Below are 16,578 nucleotides of genomic sequence, written 5' to 3' on the forward strand. Positions count from 1 at the left end.
AAAACTGCTTGATTTCTACAAGTTGTCTTGTTTTTTTTTGAAAATAAAAAAGCTGTGGATGTTAAGAATCCGAAATAAAAACAAAATGTTAGAGCAACATTCGCAAAATGCTGGAGGAACTCAGCTGGCCAGGCAGCATCTATGGAAGAGTAAACGGTTAACGTTTTGGGCTGAGACCCTTCATCAGGACTGGATAAAAACAACGAGAAGTTAGAGCAAGAAGGTTGGGGGAAGCGGAGGAAGAAGTACAAGGTGGTTGGTGATAGGTGAAACTGTGGGGGTGGGGTGTGGGGTGAAGTAAGAAGCTGGGAAGTTGATTGGTGAAGAGATAAAGGGCTGGAGAAGGGGGAATCTGATCGGTAGAAAACCATGGAAAAAAGGGAAGGGAGGGGAGCACCAGAGGGAGGTGATATGTAGGTAATGAGAAGGTGAGAGAGGGAAATGGGAATGGTGAAGGGAGAAGGCATTTAACAGAAGTTTGAGAAATCACTGTTGGAGGCTATCCAGATGGAATATAAGGTGTTGCTCCTGCAACCTGAGTGTGGCCTCATCGCAGCAGTAGAGGAAGTCATGGACTGACATGTTGGAACGGGAGATCCTGGTTGTTTTTGGCAGACAGAGCGTAGATGCTTACTGAAGCAATCTCCATAGTCTCACCGATATTTAGGAGGCCACACCAGGAGCACTGGATACAGTGGATGACCCCAACAGATTCACAGATGAAGTGCTGCCTCACCTGGAAGGACCATTTGGAGCCTGGAATGGCAGTGAGGGAGGAGGTGTCGGAGTGGGTATGGCACTTGTTCTGCTTGCAAGAATAAGTATAAGGTGGGAGATCAGTGGGGATGAATGGACAAAGGAGGCTCATTGGGAGTGATCCTTATGGAATGTGTTGGGTGGAGGAAAAGATGTGCTTGGAGGTGGGATCATGTCAGAGATGGCAGAAGTTACGAAGAATTACGTGCTGGACGTGGAGACTTGTGGGGTGGTAGGTGAGGACAAGAGGAGCCCCATCTCTGGTGGGGTGGTGGGAGGATGGGGTGAGGGTAGATGTGTGTGAAAGGGAAGAGATGCAGCTGAGGGTAGCATTGATGGTGGAGGAAGGAAAGCCCCTTTGAAGGAGGAGTTCATCATTTTGTGTATGTTGCTTTGGATTTCCCAGCACCTGCAGATTTTCTCAAAAATGTTAGAAATGCTCTGCAGGTCAGGCAATATCTTTATGGAAAGAGATAAAGACATCTTTTTTCATTTTTCACTGATGCTGACTGGTCTTAGCATTTTCTGTTTTCATTCCTTTGCCAACTTTTATCCAAAATATATTGACTGTGTTCTGAGACACTGAATTTAAAAAAAAAACTTGGCCAGATAATCCAACCTGAATTATTTTATATTCAAACAGTTAAAGCATTTTGTGTTGTGTCATTGCAGAGCCATTTAACACAGAAGTAAGCCCTTTAGCCAATCTGGTCCATTCTGACTGAGCTAGTCCAATTTACCTGCATTTGACATGTATCCTTCTAGTCCTTTTCTATCCATGTACCTGTCCAAATATATTTGAATGTTGCATTTGTATCTGTCTTTATAGCTTCCTCTTGCAGCTCATTCACAATGTATGGAGAAGTTTCTGCTTAGCTCTTTCAAATCTTCCCCCTCCCCTCTCTTTAAACCTATACCATCCTAGGGTAAAGACTGTACCCATTCACCTTATCTATGCCCATGATTTTAAATCCCTCAGCTTCCTGTTCTCCAGGGTGGGGTGGGAGGGAAACGTTGGTGTGGGGTCCTAGTCTATCTAGTCTCTCGTTAACTCAAACCCTCCGGTACTGGTAACATCCTCAAACCTCTTTTGCACCCTTTCTATATATTTGATGGCCTCCTTCCTATAGCAAAGTGACATTAACTGTACTAAAAGGTTCAGATGTTAATATCAAAGCATGTATCCTATACACTGGAAATTTGTCATCTCAGTTCTCCATATGTGTCCTTAGCAGTATCTTGTACAGATGTACTGTGAACAATTAGTCATCCTCTGAGCAAGTTCTGTAGAAACATAGAAAACCTACAGCACAATACAGCTCCTTTGGCCCCCAGTGCTGGGCCAAACATGTACATACTTTAGAAATTACCTATTGTTATCCATAGCCCTCTATTTTTCTAAGCTCCATGTAACTATCCAGGAGCCTCTTAAAAGACCCTATCGTATCTGCCTCCACCACCATTGCCAGCAGCCCATTCCACGCACTCACCACTCTGAGTTTTTTTTAAAAAAAACCTACCCCTGACATCTCCTCTGTACCTACTTCCAAGCTTCTATAGAGAGTCTCACCACCTCACCACCTAGGACAAACCCTCTTCATTGTTTCTGCCATCAGGGATGTGTTACAGGAGCCTAAAGACTCAATGCATTGGGAACACCTTCTTCTCCTCCACCACCAGAATTCTGAATGGTTCATGAACATTACCTCACAATTTTGCTTCCCTTTTGCATTATTTATACTTTTATTTCTGATTGTAACTTTTTTGTCTTGCACTACTACTACTGTACAAAACAACACGTTTCACGACCTATTTCTGTGACAATAAACCTGATTCTGATTAGAGTATGTAATGAGATTCTGGCCTTAATGATTCTGAAATTGATTGGTTTATCTAGCATCTACAAAGTGTAGGTTAAATTAAGGCTAAAGTTTCATTCAAGATATAGAAATTCAAAGTTAGCATTACTGTTGGGCTTATAACTTTCTAATTGTTGTAGTCAGTCTGCTTCACTGTTGACCCTCAGACGAGGGAACGTGCTATCCTGATCCAGTTTATCTAGTGTGAGTTTGGTTGCATTATTGTGATTATGTTAAATGCCCCACAGTTCAGAGGCAGTTAGGAATGTCAGCATTGTCACCAATATCCATATCATGTGAACAAATAATCTAAAAAAAAAACTCACCATTTCTTCTGATGTAATCCTAAAAAGGATTCAAATCTGAATCCAATGCATCTTAAAGTAATTCCTCCTTTAAGCCTATTGGTGATTATGTTTTAAGTTGCATTTGTGAACTCTCTGCCTTGACCAGAGCCAAGATAATTAGTATTACTTAGTTGTAGAATCATGAGATTATGACCTGGGAGGAGATGACGACTAAAATGGAACTATTTGTTTACGCAAAATGCTGGAGGAACTCAGCAGGTCAGACAGCATCAGTGTAAATAAGTAAACAATCAATTTGTTGAGCCGTGATCCTCCTTCAGGACTAGAAAGGAAGGGGGTAGATAACAGAGTAAAAAAGGTGGAGGAGGGGAGGGAGTACAAGTTAGCAGGTGATAGGTGAGACCAGATGGGTGGTGGAGTGGGGGATGAAGTAAGAAAGTGGAAGGTGCTAGGTGGAAAAGGTAAAGGGCTGAAGAAGGAATCTGATGGGAGAGGATCATGGGAGAATGAGAAGGTGGGGTGCCTGGGGAAAGTGATAGGCAGGCGAGAGGTAAGAGGCCAGAGGGGGGGAATGGAAGAAGAATGAAGGAGGAGGAAAAGAATTACTGGAAGGAGAAATCAGTGTTTAGGCCATCAGGTTGGAGGCTTTTTATTCTGAAGTCTTCCCCTTTCCTTTCCAGACTTGAAAATTCGCCTGTTTATTTCCCTGCATAGATGCTACTTGACCCTCTTGAGTTCCTCCAGCATTTTGTGTATGTCGCTATGGATTTCCAGCACCTCTGAAATCTCCAGTGTTTGTGATTTGCTCTTTATCTACTCTAGTTTTCCAGCTCCTGTCTGTAGATGATGTATTCCCCTCCTTTCATTTGCTGTAAGGCAGTGTCATTATCACCCCCTTGACTGTGGACAAGTTGACTATCTGTTCCTGACCAATATAATTCCTAGAAGCAATAGTGTACTGGTTGAATTTCATTTGTTATGTAGGGTTCAGATCTGCTGAAGTTGTACTTGGTTTCTAGATGGCAGCATATTACAGTTCAATAAAGCCATCATTACCCTTCACTGCAAGAAGAGAGAGAAGAGATTGGAAATTGGCTACCCATCTCACTGTTAAATGTGGGTTATAAGATTCTGTCCAAGACCATTCACAATTATATCACGTCTGCTCTGGGGCAGGTGATCCACCTAGACAGCAACTGTGCAATACCTGGCTTTGGAGGCAGTGCAGAGGAGGTTCACCAGGTTGATTCCAGGGATGAAGGGGTTAACCTATGAGGAGAGATTGAGTTGCCTGGGACTATACTCTGAAGTGCAGAAGAATGAGAGGGGATCTTATAGAAACATACAAAATTGTGAAAGGGATAGATAAGATAGAAGTAGAAAGGTTGTTTCCATTGATAGGTGAGACTAGAGCTAGGGGCTTGCCCCGCCATTCAATAAGATCATGGCTGATCTGTCCGTAAACTCAGCTCCATCTACCTGCCTTTTCTCCATAACCCTTAATTCCCTTGCTATGTAAAAACCTATCTAACTGTTTCTTAAATGTATTTAGTGAAGAAGCTTCAACTGCTTCCCTGGGCAGAGAATTCCACAGATTCACCACTCTGGGGGAAAAAATTTCTCCTCATCTCTGTCCTAAATCTTCTCCCCTGACTCTCGAGGCAATGTCCCCTAGTTCTAGTCTCATCTACCAATGGAAACAACTTTCCTACTTCTATCTTATCTATCCCTTTCAAAATTTTATGTTTCTATAAGATCCCCTCTCATTCTTCTGAATTCCAGAGAGTACAGTCCCAGGCAACTCAACATCTCCTCATAGGTTAACCCCTTCATCCCTGGAATCAACCTGGTGAACCTCCTCTGCACTGCCTCCAAGGCCGGTATATCCTTCCTCAAGTAAGGAGGCCAGAACTGCACACAGTACTCCAGGTGCGGCCTCACCAGTACCCTGTGTAGTTGCAGCATGACCTCCCTGCTCTTGAATTCAATCCCTCTAGCAATGAAGGCCAACATTCTGTTTGCCTTAATAACCTATTGTACCTGTATGCCAACTTTTTGGGGTTCATGAACAAGCACTCCCAAGTCCCCCTGCACAACAGCATGCTGCAATCTTTCACCATTTAAATAATAATCTGCTCTTCTATTATTCCTTCCAAAGTGGATAATCTCGCATTTACCAATGGTGTATTCCATCTGTCAGACCTTGTCCCAGTCACCTAACCTATCTATATCCCTCTGCAGACTCTCCACATCCTCTGTACAGTTTGCTTTTCCACTCAGTTTAGTGTCGTCAGCAAATTTTGCTACGCTGCACTCAGTCCCCTCTTCCGAATCATCAATGTAAATAGTAAACAGCTGCGGGCCCAGCACCAACCCCTGTGGTACCCCACTCACCACAGACTGCCAACTGGAGAAACACCCATTTACACCAACTGTCTGCCTTCTACTGGTTAACTAATCCACTATGCAAACCAAAACACTTTCTCCGACTCTATGCCTCCGTATCTTATTTACAAGTCTCTTGTGGGGCACCTTATTAAACGCCTCCTGGAAATCCAAGTATATGACATCCAGCTGTTCCCCTCTATCCACTGCGCTCATTATGTCCTCAAAGAACTCCAGTAAGTTTCTCAAACAGGACCTGCCGTTTCTAAACCCATGCTGCGTCTGTCTAATGGAACCACTCCTTTCTAAATGTTTTGCTATTTCTTCCTTAGTGACAGCTTCAAGCATTTTCCTGACTTCAGATTTTAAGTTAGCTGGTCGATAGTTCCCGTCTTTTCCCTACATCCTTTTTTTCAAAAAAAAAAGAGTGGCGTGACATTTTCTGTCTTCAAATCCGCCAGGACCTGCCCAGAGTCTAGAGAGTTTTGATAAATGATTACCAGCGCGTCTACTATAACCTCTGCCAATTCCTTCAGCAGCCTGGGATGCATCCCATCAGGACCAGGGGACTTATCTACCTTCAGGCCCTCTAGTTTGCTCATCACTATCTCTTTAGTGACAGTGATTTTATCAAGGTCCTCCCATTTTGTCCATTACATCATTCTTTGGCATATTAGATGTGTCCTCCACCGTGAAGACTGACACAAAATAGTCCTTCAATGCCTCAGTCATTTCCTTATCACCCAATATCAATTTCCCCTTATTGTCTTCCAAGGCACCTACGTTGCTTCAGCCACCCTCTTCCGCTTTATATATTTATAAAAACTTTTGCTATTTGTTTTTATATTTTGTGCTAATTTACTTTCATACTCCTATCTTCTCTTTCCTTATTTCTTGTTTAGTTGTTCTTTGTTGCGTTTTAAAGTTTCCCCAATCCTCCAGTCTCCCACTACTCTTTGCTACTTTGTACACATGAGCTTTTAATTTGATACAATCTTTTATTTCCTTAGTTATCCAAGGCTGGCTCTCCCCACATTTACTGCCCTTACTTTTGACTGGAATATATTTTTATTGAGCACTGTGAAAAATCTCTTTGAAAGTATTCCAGTGTTCCTCAACTGTCCTACCAAATAGCCTGTGCTCCCAATCCACATTAGCCAACTCCTCCCTCATCCCGTTGTAGTCTCCTTTGTTCAAGCATCGATCTATTAGGCAGATGCAGTATGGATTCAGCAAAGGCAGGTCTGTTTGACAAACTTACTGAGTTCTTTGATAGAACAATCGCACTGGATAGAGGGGAACAGATGGGCATTATTTCCTTGGATTTCCAGAAGGCATTTGATAAGGTGCTGCATAAAAGACTTATCCATTAAGATAGGGATGCATAGGAGTTGGGGGTGATGTAATAACATGGATGGAGGATTGGTTAACCAATAGAAAGCAGAGAGTTGGGATACATGGATGTTACCCTGGTTGATGATCAGTGGTGAGCGGTGTGCCGCAGGGGTTGGTGCTGGGCTTGCAACTGTTCACGATATACATTAATGATCTGGAAGAGGGGGCTGAATGTAGTGTATCTAAGTTTGCTGATGATATTAAATTGAGTGGAAAATCAAATTGTGCAGAAGCTACGGAAAGTCTGTAGAGAGATATAGATAGATTAAGTAAGTAGGCAAGGGACTGGCTGATGGAATACAATATTGGTAAATGCGAGGTCATTCACTTTGGAAGGGAAAATGAAAGAGTGGATTATTATTTAAATGGTAAAAAAAATTGCAGGATGCTGTTGTGCAGAGGGATTTAGGAGTGCTTGTGCATGAATCAGTGTTGGTTTGCAGGTGAAGCAGACTATTAAGAAGGCCAGTGGAATGTTGGCCTTCATTGCTAGAGGGATTTAAATTAAGAGATTGTGCTGCAACTGTACAGAGTACTGTGTACAGCTGTGGTCTCCTTACTTGAGGAAAGATATACAGGTGTCCCCTGCTTTTCGAACGTTCACTTTACGAAACCTCACTGTTACGAAAGACCTACATTAGTACCCTGTTTTCGCTTTCAGAAGGTGTTTTCACTGTTATGAAAAAAGGCAGCACGCAATAAAAAAAATCAGCGCCCGATAAAAGGCAGCACGCGCCCCGAGCAGCCGCTCTGCCCCGGATTCGGAACAGCATTGCTTAAGCACGTTGCATTGAGCAGCCGTTAGCAAGATGAGTTCTAAGGTGTTGGAAAGGCCTGAAAAAGTAAGGGTGTTACACTTAGTGTAAAACTAGACATGATTAAGTGTTTCGATCGTGGTGAACGAAGCAAGGACAAAGTGAGTTTGGCTTGTGGAAGTTGACGAAGACGATGTTGAAGAGGTTTTGGCATCCCATGACCAAGAACTGATAGATGAAGAGCTGATGCAGTTGGAAGAGGAAAGGATAACAATCGAAACCAAATGCAGAAAGTGAAGCAACTGCGTGAGATTTTTGCTGCAATGATAAAGTACGACTTTAATTTTGAAAGGTTTAGGGGATATTTGCAGGATGGTTTCAGTGCTTACAAACACTGATATGAAAGATATGAAATATGATAGAAAAATGCGCGAGGCTCAACAGTCAAGCATGCCTTCCACAGCAGATGACGAACCTCGACCTTCGACATCGAGGCGGCAGTCATAGGAGAAGATGAGCTGCCTGCCCTGATCGACGATGAGATGACACCCCCATGTCCCACCACCCCAACACCCGGGCCCTGGCCAGATACTGTACCGATTCGCGAAGAACGCAGCGGTAGCCGGGAAGCACACAGCACATCTTTAAGAAGAAAGCCGAAATAAACATGCTAATTAACTAGGTGCCGCCTAGCACGTAATTAGCATGTTTATTTCGGCTTTTTTCTTAACGATGTGCTGTGTGCCTCCCGGCTACCGCTGCGTTTTTCGCGGTAATGTATCGGGTCGGCGGCCCGGAGGGTTGGGGCCACTGCACCATACAGCCTGCGATGACTCAGTCTAACACACCATCATCGGTCTACACAGCGCTGTTTTCCCAATTCTGGTAAGTGATACTACACTGTACATACATTATTTCTACTTTATATAGGCTGTGTATTTTTGTGTTATTTGGTAGATTTGGCAGCTTCATAGTTTAAAGGTTACTGGAGAGCGCGTTTATGCCAACAGTGCTTGCGTGAGATTTTCTGCCGAGAGCGCTTGCTTGAGATTTTCGCTACGGAGATCTGTGCAGGCAATCGTTGTAGAGAAGTATTTCTATTTTCTATAGGCTGTGTATTTATCATATCATTCCTGCTCTTACTATATGTTACTGTTATTTTAGGTTTTATGTGTTATTTGGCATGATTTGGTAGGTTATTTTTGGGTCTGCGAAGGCTCACAAAATTTTCCCATATGAATAAATGGTAGTTGCTTCTTCGCTTTACGATGTTTTGGCTTACGAACCGTTTCATTGGAACGCTGTACCTTTGGATGGTGGGGGAAACCTGTACTGGCTTTGGAGACGATGCAGAGGAAGTTCACCAGGTTGATTCCAGAGATAACAGGATTAGACTATGAGGAGAGATTGAGTCACCTGGGACTGTACTTGTTGAAATTCAGAAGAATGAGAGGAGGTCTTATAGAAACACATAAAATTATGAAAGCAATAGATAAGATAGGCAGGAAAGTTGTTTGCACTGGTAAGTGAGACTAGAACTAGAGGACGTAGCCTCAAGATTTAGAGGAGTAGATTTAGGACAGAGATGAGGAGGAACTGCTTTTCCCAGAGAGTGGTGAATCTGTGGAAATCTCTGCCCAGTGAAGCAGTGGAGGCTACCTCAGTAAATGTATTTAAGACAGGTTGGATAGATTTTTACATAGTACAGAAATTAAGCTTATGGGGAAAAGGCAGGTAGATGGAGTTGAGTCCATGGCCAGATCAGCCATGATCTTATTGAATGGCGGAGCAGGCTCGATGGGCCAGATAGCCGACTCCTGCTCTTATTTCTTATGTTCTTTATGTTTAATAGGTTTCAATGAGATTTCCTGCCCTCATTCTTCTAAATTCCGGCAAGTTTAGCCCCAGAGCCATCAAACACTCATCATAAAAATACTTAACTGAGGTTGACTACCAGAATATTCATTATATTATCGCAGAAGCCAGATGGTAGAAGCAAATAAATTAGACCATGTTCACTTTGTCTGGCTGTTCCTTTGCTAGCTCAGAATCAGGTTTATTATCACTGATATGTGTCGTGAAATTTGTTGTTTTGTGGCAGCAGTACAGTGCAATATAAATTAATGAGTACTATAAAGTAAATAGTGCAAAATGAGAAGAATAGTGTGGTAGAGTTCATAGGCGTTCAGAAATCTGCTGTGGAGGGGAACAAGCTGATCCTGAAATGTTGAGTGTGTGTCTTAAGGTTCCTGTACCACCTCCCTGATGGTAGCAATAAGAAGTGGGCCTGTACTGAATAGTGAGAGTTCTTCATGATGAATGCCCCTTCTTGAGGCATTGCCTTTTGAATGTGTCCTGGATGGTGGGGAGGCTAGTGCCCATGATGGAACTGGCAGAGTTTACAACTGTTTGCAGCTTTTCCTGATCCCATGCAGTGGCCCTTCCATACCAGGCGGTGATGCAACCAGTTAGAATGTTTCCACGGTATATCTGTAGAAATTTGGTAGAGCCATTAGTGATGTGTCAGATTTACTCAGATTCTGAATGACATGAATTTGATGCAAGATGAGAAGATGCAAGCAAAGGAACTCACCATTAGATGCCGTTTCTCCTCCTCAGCTCCTGGAATTATTTTTGTGAGCCTCCTTTCAACCCTCTTCAGTTTCAGCTCATCCTTTCTGTTTGTAAGATGAGGGGCCAAAAACTGCATTTAGTACTCCATGTGAGGCATCACCAGTGCTCTATGACATCTCCACATTGTATCCTTGCTTTTATATTCTAGTCTTGAAATGAACGCTAACATTGCATTTGCCTTCCTCACCACAGACTCAACCTGAACATTGACCTTTAGGCCAGTGGTCCCCAACCACTGGGCTGCAGACCAGTACCGGGCCGCGAGCATGTGCTATCGGGCCGCGTGGAAACGATATCTGATTTGGCGATTTGAAATGATATGAATCAACTGCACCTTTCCTCATTCCCTGTCACGCACTGTTGAACTTGAACACCCCCTCCCCTCAACCCCGTCGGCCGGTCCGCAAGAATATCGTCAATATTAAACCGGCCGGCGGTGCGCAAAATGTTGGGGACCGCTGCTTTAGGGAATACTGCACAGTTAAACATTTAACACCATAATTCTCTCCAGGCTTGACGAGAAGCTCAGAGACCTCGGCCTTCACACTGTCTTGTATAACTGGATCTTGAACTTCCTGTCTGATTGCCGCCAGGTGGTAAGAGTGGGCTCCCTCACCTCCACCACTCTGACTCTCAATACAGGAGCCCCTCAGGGCTGTGAACTGAGTCTCCTCCTTTACTCCCTGTATACACATGACTGTGTCACCAACCACAGCTCCAATCTGCTAATTAAATTTGCTGATGACACTACACTGATTGGCCTAATCTCAAATAATAATGAGGGCAGCCTACAGAGAAGAAGACATCACCTTGACACAGTGTTGTCAAGAAAACAACCTCTCCCTCAATGTTGCAAAAACAAAAGAGCCGGTTGTGGACTACAGGAGGAATAGAGATAGGTTAGCCCCTATTGTCATCAATGGATCTGGGGTTGAGAGGGTAAACAGCTTTAAGTTCCTCCGCATAAACATCACAGAGGATCTCACGTGGTCCATACATACCGGCTGTTTGTATAGAAGGTTGAGGAAGTTTGGTGTGGGCTCCCAAATCGCAAGAACTTTCTATAAGGGTACAACTGAGAGCATCCTGAATAGCTGCATCACTGCCTGGTATGGGAACTATACTTCACTCAGTTGCAGAAATCTGCAGAGAGTGGTGTGGACAGCCTTGCACATCTGTAGATGTGAACATCCCACTACTCAGATCATTTACAAAGACAGGTGTGTTAAAAGAGGCCCCGAAGGATCTTTGGGGACCCGAGTCACCCCAACCACAAACTGTTCCAGCTGCTACCATCCGGGAAACAGTACAGCAGCGTAAAAGCCAGGACCAACAGGCTTCGGGACAGCTTCTTCCACCAGGCCATCAGACTGCTGAACTCCTGCTGACATATCTGTATTTCTGTTATATTGACTACCCTGTTGTACATACTATTTATTATAAATTACTATATATTGCACATTGTATATTTTGACAGAGACGTAACAGAAAACCTACAGCACAATACAGGCCCTTCAGCCCAAAATGCTGTGCTTAATATGTACTTTAGAAATTACTTCGGGTTACCCATAGCCCTCTATTTTTCTAAGCTCTATGTACCCCAAAATCTGTCTGGAACTATTTGATTCCAAAAGACATTGCAAAATCCACTTCAAAAATGCATAATTTTTGGTCATACTGCAATTGCCATTATTTCTATTGCAGCAGGATATAATTGATGATCATTCCTGTTTTGCCAGTTGATAGCCACCCAGGGTCTCTAGTCATTAATGGGTTTCTGTGCTAGTTAGTCATATTGTTTATCTTTGTACGATGCTGTTGGATCATCTGAGTGTGGTTACTGTTTATCACTTACAAATTTTATTTTAAATAATTTCTGTTTTTTTATAGTGCTTTTAATTTTGTTCAAGTCAACCGGCAATATGTATGGAAACTTCCAACTATGATACACTGCTCTATTATGTTTTGCTTGTGTACTACTTAACCTCCAAGTAAAGATTTTACTCATGTATATGAAGGATATAAGTAATAAAGTCAATTCAATTCTACGTTGGGTTTGACTTCCTTTGTTAGCCAGGGTTGTGTCATCTTTCCTTTAGAATACTTCATTCTTTTTGAGATGTATATACCCCGTGCCTTCCAAATTGCTTCCAGAAATTCCAGCCATTGCTGCTCTCCCGTCATACCCACCAGTGTTATTTTCCAATCAGTTCTGGCCAAATCCCTTCTCATGCCTCTGTAATGCCCTTTACTCCGTTGAATGTCTCGGATTCCATGGTGAAGTTGATCATATTTATGATCACTTGCCGTAAGGGTTCTTTTACCTTGAGCTCTCTAATCAATTCTGGTTCGTTGCACAACACCCAATCCAGAGTAGTTGATCCCCAAGCGGGCTCAACCGCAAGCTGCTCTTAAAAAGCCATCTCATATGCACTTAAGAAATTTTCCCTCCTGAAATCCAGCACCAATCTTATTTTCCAAGTCTACCTGCATGTTGAAGTCCCCATGACTACTGTAATGTTGCTCTTTTGGCATACATTTTCTGTCTCGCATTGTAATTTGTAGACCACATCTTTATTACTGTTTGGAGGTCTGTATAGAACTCCAATCAGGGTCTTTTTACCTTTGCAGTTACTTAGCTCTATCCACAATGATTCCACACCTTCTGACCCTATGTCACCTCTTTCTAATGATTTGATATTTTTTAAAACAACAGAGCAAAGCCACCCCCTCTGCCTTCCTGCCTGTCCTTTCGATACAGTGTGTATCCTTGGACATTAAGTTCCCAGCTACAATCTTCTTTCAGCCATGATTCCGTGATGTCTATGACATCATGTCTGCTAATCCGCAACTGTGCTGCAAGTTCATCTACTTTATTCTGTATACTGCACACATTGAAATATACCTTCAATCCCGTAGTCATCCTTTTCAATTTTGTCCACCTTTTCCATTGCAATTCATGCTGTTAACTGTAATTTTGTTCTGTCAGCAGCCTCTCCTCATTACACATTGCCTCTGTTTATAAATTAGCTGCCTATCTTCAGTGTTATTGGTAGCCTTTCCTACGATACTAAACCTTCCCACTAGGATATTAGGCCCCCTCCAGTTCAGGTGCAAGCTGTCCCTTCTGTATAGGTCCCACCTTCCCTGGAAGAGAGCCCAGTGATCCAAAAGTCTTATGCCCTCCCTCCTACGCCAACTCCTTAGTTATATATTAAACTGTGTAATCTTACTCGTTCTGGCCTCACTAGCACATGTCATGGATAGCATTCCTGAGATCACAACCCTGGAGGTCCTGCTCTTTAACTTGGCACCTAAATCCCTGAACTCTCTATGCAGAACCTCGTCACTTGTCCTACCCATATCATCGGTACCTACGTGGACCACAACCTCTGGCTGTTCACCCTCCCACTTAAGAAAGCTAACGGCTTGATCTAAGAGATCCTGGACCCGGGCACCCGGAAGGCAGCATACCATCTGGGGATCTTGTTCTCGCTCATAGAACTTCCTGTCCTTTGCCCTAATGAACACATCCCCCTATCACCACAGCACGACACTTCTCCCCTCTTCCCTTCTGCAGCCTTGCAATTTCCACCCGTTGGAAATGCTTGCGTACTTTGACCTCAGAGACGACCAAACTGCCAGTCACATAATCTGCAGGTCTCCTGGAGGGCTTAGTTTTGGCGACATTGAATTGTGCAAAAAAGAGGAATTGGCTCATCTGGGAGAGAGGCATCGATGTTGGAAACTCGACTGCATTTAGCTTTGAAGTCTGCGATGGTGTGCAGACCTTGCCATATGCTGTGTGTGTTGTTAGTGGAAAGTTGAGTCTAAATCTTGTCTCTGTATTGTTGTTTTGCTGCCTTGATGACTTTGTGCAGATCATAACTACATTTCTTGAGCTCTTGTTGATTGCTCTGTCTCGCGGTAAGTGCTGCTCGCACGGGACTGATTTGGAAAGGCCCTGACCGATTTCTAGGGGACAACATCCTCATTGCACTTCTGGCTGAAACTGGTGACCCCATCCGTGAACTCGGAGGCATCCTCATCTTGAAGGACTTTCCAGCTGACGTCATCAAAGCAGTCCTGCAGCATGGAGGCCGATTGGTCAGACTAACAGTGGACGGTTTTAACTATGGCCACCTCTTGTGCTTCTGCCTGTACTTTGGCATCAGAAAAATTGGAGGAGTGATCTGATTTTCCAAATGGAGCGTGGAGGAATGCTTTGTAAGTGTTGCGGAAGGGAGAGAAGCAGTGGTCAAGTATGCTATCTCCCCATATGCTCACCTGGATGTGTTGGCAAAATTTCGGAGGGAGTTTAGTCAGCGACACTCTATTAAAGTCACCAGCAATAATGAAGGCAGCCTCCAGGTGTGCAGTCTTCAGGGTGCTGATGGTCTCATCCAGTTGCTTAAGAGCCAGGTCAGTATCAGGCTGTGGTAGAATATACACAGCTGTGAATTCCCTAGGCCAGCGGTCCCCAACCACCGGGCCGCAAAGCATGTGCTACCGGGCCGCGAGGAAACCTTTCCTCATTCCCTGTCACACACTGTTGAGCTTGAACGCACGCGCAGTCATTACCCACGCGTCATCCATGTCAGCGCAGGAAGGAGATCAACTCCTTGAGCTTGCAAATGACGGTGGGCTGAAAAGTATGTTTGACATAATATCTCTGCCAGCATTCCGGATCAAAGTCCAGCCTAAATATCCTGAGATAGTCAGGAAAGCACTGAAAACGTTGCTTCCATTTCCAACATATCTCTGCAATGAATGCAACAAAAACTAAATTGCGGAATAGACTGGACATAAGGAAGTCCCTTCGAATATCGCTGTCTCCCATCACCCCTCGATGGGACCGTGTTGTTGCAGGAAAATAAGCCCAAGGCTCCCACTGATTCAGTGATATTGGTGTGTTGCAAATGATTTTATATGTTCATACGGGGAAAATATGTGCTGTGTGTTTAATATCCAAACGTTACTTCAAATGTTATGATGCTATTGATTATAAGTGACTTATATAACCATATATAGCAATTACAGCATGGAAACGGGCCATCTCTGCCCCGCTAGTCCGTGCCAAATGCTACTCTCACCTAGTCCCACCGACCTCCACTCAGCCCATAACCCTCCATTCCTTTCCTGTCCATATACCTATCCAGTTTTTCTTTAAATGATAATATCGAACCTGCCTCTACCACTTCTACTGGAAGTTCGATCAACACTTACTTAAAGCCCCTGTCCTCCCCTGATAATTGACTTATCATTATATTCATGCGAGGAAAGCATGCGGTGTGTGTTTAATATTAAATTCGTTAGATAAACCCTTTTAGAAACAAAATTGAGTGTATTAGCCACTTATCACCTATATTCCGGTCGTGATTAACACCCCCCCCCCCCCCCACCCCTCCCTCGAACAGAATGGCCAAAAATGATGTTTAGAAAAAAAATCGGCAGGTACATGCATGCGCACACAGGTGCCCGCGCAAGGCTTCATGGTCATTGTAGTCTTTCTCTGGGTAAACACAACGTACTTAACTGCTACTCTTGTCCGTTGGCAGCCCTACCCCCTGGGTCGGCTGGTCCGCAAGAATATTGTCAATATTAAACCGGTCCGCAGTGCAAAGAAGGTTGGGGACCCCTGCCCCAGGCAGCCAGAAAGGTCTACACAGCAGCACCAGGTACTCCAGATCCAGGGGACAAAAGGATTTGAGGGCATGCATGTTCCGGGGGTCACACCAGGCATTATTGACCATGAAGCATATCCCATCTGCTTTACCCTTCCCAGAGAGGTTTTTACACCTGTCCATCCGGAACAGGGAGAACCTAAAGGGCTCAATGGCATGATCCAGGATCTCTTCCATCAGCCAGATCTCCACGAAGTGCAAAATGTTATATTCCGTTGTTTCCTGCTGGTAGGAGATTCTGGCTCTTAGTTCGCACAGGGACTGAATGTTAGCCAGGCGTATGCTAGGGAGTGGTGGTCGATTAGCACGCCAGCCCTTCTCCTTTGCCTCCACTTAGTGCGCATGCACTGGTCGTGCACGCAGCCTGGTACAGGCATTCTGATCTATTCTTACTTCTTCTTACTTTTTAATTTACATTATTTTTTGTATTTTTTTTCTCACGGTAACACGTCGAAGCTGCACCCTCTAACATGCTGGTAGAGAGAGTTTTATTTGGATTTTCTTTAGCGCTGGAAATGGTTACATCCCGACATGCGGGACAGAAGCAAGGTTGCATTGTGTATTCCACGGACCAGCAAATGCCAGCCGGTTTAGCGAGCAGAGCGGCGGACACCCCTGCTGAAATCCGGAGGAAAGCACACAGAGGGGGATCGCAAAGCCGAGGAAAGAGGATCGGGTCGAGACAACAGAGACTATTGGAGAAGAGGAGTTCGGTGGGTAATACCGTTCCGGCTGACCGGAAGTGCACTGAGAGCAGTAAGCGTAAAGGAGTTGGGTGCTTACTGATCTGGTTAACAACGGA

General features: G+C 44.0%; 1 protein-coding gene across 3 annotated transcripts in view; it reads left to right on the forward strand.

The window, feature by feature from the left end:
• ssx2ipa (synovial sarcoma, X breakpoint 2 interacting protein a) overlaps positions 1 to 16,578 on the forward strand; it is a 111,233-nt gene that overhangs the window by 26,093 nt on the left and 68,562 nt on the right. The gene's annotated exons all lie outside the window — the stretch shown is intronic.

This window comes from Mobula birostris, chromosome 12 (genome assembly GCF_030028105.1).
Source record: "Mobula birostris isolate sMobBir1 chromosome 12, sMobBir1.hap1, whole genome shotgun sequence".
NCBI lineage: Eukaryota > Metazoa > Chordata > Chondrichthyes > Myliobatiformes > Myliobatidae > Mobula > Mobula birostris.